Source organism: Fulmarus glacialis, unplaced genomic scaffold, assembly GCF_000690835.1.
Source record: "Fulmarus glacialis isolate BGI_N327 unplaced genomic scaffold, ASM69083v1 scaffold17820, whole genome shotgun sequence".
Taxonomy (NCBI): Eukaryota; Metazoa; Chordata; class Aves; order Procellariiformes; family Procellariidae; genus Fulmarus; species Fulmarus glacialis.
The window spans coordinates 21,012-25,345 of NW_009187303.1; positions in this window are offsets into that span (position 1 = coordinate 21,012).

The following is a 4,334-nucleotide window of genomic DNA, read 5'->3' on the forward strand; positions in this document are numbered from 1 at the left end:
GGGCAGCGGGCCCTCCCGCCCTGCCCTGCCCTGCCCGGCCCTGCCAGCACCAGCCATCCTGCAGGAAGGAAGCTCCCCGTCGTGGCTGCCTTCACGCACTGCATTGCCAGGGAGCGAGCCAGAAGCGCGCAGCCCACCCGCAGCTGGAGCTGAAGCGCACTGCCCCACGCCACCGGGTAAATATTGACCAGGACACGCTTCCTTTCTCCGTGCTCTGGGCTGATGCACGCAGGGAGCTTGTCAAGCTGCGAAAATATGGAAGGAAAGAGGTCTGCTGTCTTCCCATCCTATCTCATTTCTGATCTGGCTACACCCTTCTCCCTCTCCCCCTCACACGCGCTCGCAGACGCAGAAGGGAAACCAACTGGCTTCCTTTTCTTGGCTGCAGTCAACTTCCTTCCCTTTGAGTCCAGCAGCCAGGGTTAGTCAGAGAAACCTTTAAACTCTGCCTTGCAAACCGCAGAAGAGAACATAAAAGAGACAGAGGCAATGAGACGGAACTGGAAGCCAGCAGCGGGCTGGCGGCCCGCGTTATCAGTGTCACATTTAAAACCAGCGCTGGAGCAGCCACACACCAAACCCAACAGGAACTGCACACACCCCACCACACGTTCCACCCTGGCCTCAGAGACACAAACAAGTCTCAGCGCAGGAGACATCCAAGTATTTATTTAGCTGTCCAGGGTAAAGCCCACACACCATCCTTGGGGAAATTACGCATCTGCTAGCACTTCCCTGCCTTCCTCTGGGGGGGCCATAAAAGCGCAGTGTGGACTTCAAGGGCAAGGCACGCTGCCCTGAGCCACGCAGGCTGCTGAAGGGGCATTATGCCGTCTGCGAAGGACATCCAGCAGTTGCAGCCCGGACAGTCGGTCTCCAATTACCTTCTGGCGTGTGGTGCGTGACCCTGTGCCTCTCTGGAATACCTGGCTTCAGCTCTCCAGAGCCGTCTCCAGAGGAGCTGATGCCAAATGCTGGGATGCTGCAGGGCTGCTCCAGCATCTCTGGACCAACGTGACCGGCGGACGCCACCCGCCGAGCCGCGGGCAGGCGGGCACAGGCCTCCCCACCACCTCCTGTATTGACGCTTTGGTATTAAGGACATTATATAAATAACTAATGTCAACATGTAATTAGAGAAGGGCCTGAAATAAAGCAGCAGACGAGGCCCCTCTCTGCCTGACGACATAGGACACAGCGTGGGAGAAAGAGCCAGAATCAAGGGCATGGAAAAGGGAGCTAGGCAAGAAAACTGGGAGTGCCATAGAGAGGCACTTCCTTTGGCATAAAGACCCTTTCTGTGGCTTCAGGCTCCACATTTGTTACTCCCAGTGTAAAGGGACTTCAGCTGACTGGCAGGGGGGAAAGGAGCTATTAGAGCTATATAGAATAATACTCTAAGATAAGCAATTTCCTATCCAGGAAACTCCACTTGGGAAAATTCTACCTTCACAGAGCTTTTAAAATCAGCCCTAAAACGTCACGAGTATGGGAGTTTTGGCTGAATTCACTGCTGAGACAATGCAGACAATCCAGAGAAATGTGGGTCTGATTACAAACATGTCCTCCCTGCCCTGATCTAGACCCATCACATGCTGTGTGTTAGGGGAGGAAGAGAGTGATGAGTTTGCAGGAAAAGCAATGGAAAAAAAAAAAAACCACAATGGGAAGAGAAATATGTCCACAGCTTCAGGAGCAAGACTATGTTGGCCCTTCCTGCTTCCCACTGCCTGGGACAGACAGCTCTATTCGTGGCCATTTTCTCATGCCTTCTTCCACTTAGGCTTGATGATTATCCTTCAACCTCGGCCACTGATATAGCATGGCCTTGTCTGCCCATCTCTGGCTGATCTCTGAACTCTGGTCTTCTGCTCTCACAGCACCAGCCTTTCCATCTTGTGATCTCCCCCCTGATCTGATTCATTTCTCCCCTTGCAAAAATTCCTGCAAGGTACAAACTGCCAAATAGATAGCTCAGCCCTTTGTGTCCAGGAGTAGGGAATGCTGAGCTGCTCAGGTACATCTTCGACCTTGCACCGCCAACAGCCATGAGACCTCCCTTGTGACGGGGAGAGAGCAAACAGGGAATTTAGATCTACCCCAGAGAAAGCCTGGAAGTAACAATTACTGAGGAAGGGGTTAAGTCTGCATTGAAACTCAGAGTGCAATGAAGCTGTAACCACCAGTCTGGTTTTGCTGGTTTGGGGGCAGGTGAGTAGCTAGGAATTATCACCCCCAAACCATAAGAGGTCTGCATTGTTTTTGCCTAAACCCTTAAACTAGTTTGGTTTTTTTTTTTTTTTTTTTTTTTTGCCTGAAATTCACTCCCCAGGCTCTCTTAAAATTCAGGCCCATGCTTCCCGAGCAGCCAGCAGCGGGCTCACTCAAAGGTCAGCCTTAGCTGACTTGAAACTCAGCCCGCACTTGCCTGAAACTCTGCCAAGCTCTTCCAAAAGGCTTGTATCCTGGCCTGAGTTTCGGGTTGCTAATCCAAGTCTCACTGGGTTTCAGGTTTCCCTGCAAGCTTTGGCTTTGCTCTACACAAGAATAGCCTCAGGTCACATCTACTCTGCTGGCTGGACCCTTCCTGCCGGGGCAGGGGGGGCAGCAAGCAGCCACCTCCAATGCCAAGAAAGACGAGGCAGGGCAAACAGGGCACACAGCTGCCTCAGAGACACAGGACACAGATGGGCCCAATATCCCTGACCCTGGACTCACCGTCCCTGAGGGGCAGGTTCTGCAACTCCCCAGCTTTGCCTCTCTCCAGGCACTGCCAGCCCGAACAGCCAAGGGGCTGTGGGGCCACCATCCCCTGCCCCAGTGCGGGGCACAGCCAGAGAACCCGGCAGGACGAGCTACAGCCATATGAGCCACAGGAGCCGTTGTTAGCTGTCAGAAGACAGGCAAGACCTGAACTGGCATGAAGCTTAGCAGTGCAAAGTTAGCCCACTGCATTGTTTTAATCTGAAGTATAGCACAGTAAGACCAGACCAGTGCACGGTCTGTTGTGACTGTAGTGTTTCTGGCTCAGGACCAGCAGCCGTAAGGCCAGGTGACCGCTGTCATGTCACAGCCATCTCGCTTTTCACGTTGCTCACTGATGTGAGACAAACTGAGCATGCCAAGCTCTCTGCAAGTCATACCCAGACAGATAGAGCTATTCTATTTTTTTTTTTTTTTACAAGTCCTGAAAAGAGGCTGCTGGGCTGAAGTTTCAGCTCACAGGAATCAGAGTTTCACCACTGATTCCAACAGGATCAGTATTTTACCTGTGGAACTCATTTTTCCTGCCATTTCCACTAGATGTCACTTACAGTCAGAAAGTTAGCCGTTTCCCTAGATTTTTAACCTCCTCCTGACAGGCGCAGGTCTATGCTAATCCTAAAAAGGGGTCTTAGATGTCCAGGACATTAGGATTGTAATGATATTAGACCAGTCAGGATTGCAGGCTGTAAGAGAGGGGTGTAGGGGAAGCTAACGTCTCCTGAGCATCCCGTCCAGCTGGTGTGGTGCCTCTAGGGGAAAGGAAAAAGCCACGTTCCTTAAGGCTGGAAGAGCAGGGTCTTTGCTAACACTGACTTGTGCATGTTGAGAGTCTCTACAGCAAGCCTGTCCTGCTTTGTGCTGCAATGTTAGACGGTCAGTGATCCACGCAGGTAGGTCACCAGCTGCCACGTGTGGGTGTCCAAATCTCCGAGCCAGTAGGCAGCTCTATCTCTGCAGTCACCAACCCTAAGCGCTTTGGGGTAAAGTCTCTTCTGCCTTTGCACATCGTTGCACACATGAGGTGCTTGGCACTGAGCGGGGGCTCAGAGGTGCTGCTGCAATGCAACCAACAATACCAGTAGTCTGCTGACCCTGGGGTCATAGGACAGCCTGGGGCCAGGGCCATTCCAAGCTCTCTGGACAGCAACAAAAAAACCATTGGCATCTCCATCCTAGTGCCAAAGCAGCTGCCTCCCTCACCCCACGAAGCTGGCACCGCACCCCAGTGCTGGCTCAGACCTTTCCTTCAGGGCTCTTCTTCATACAAAAAACAGAGGGGTGCAGGCAGCCCAGGGCACTGCTGAGCCACCCCTTACACCTACCCCATCTGCAGCAGGACCTGCCTGCCTTCCCCACAGCCCAGTCTCCTTCACAGTCCCACTGGCAGGCTGAGCTGGGGGGCTGCTCCTCTCCTGGCCTTCCCGGGAGGCTGCCGGGGGCTCAAGGGCAGGACCAAAGGCCCCTCTGTGTGCGCTCCCCCCTGCTGCTCCTGCTAGCCCTGCCCCAGCACGCTCCACCTCCGCTTCCTCCACTGCTGGGGAGGTCGCACTGGAAGGAGTGAGGGCTGC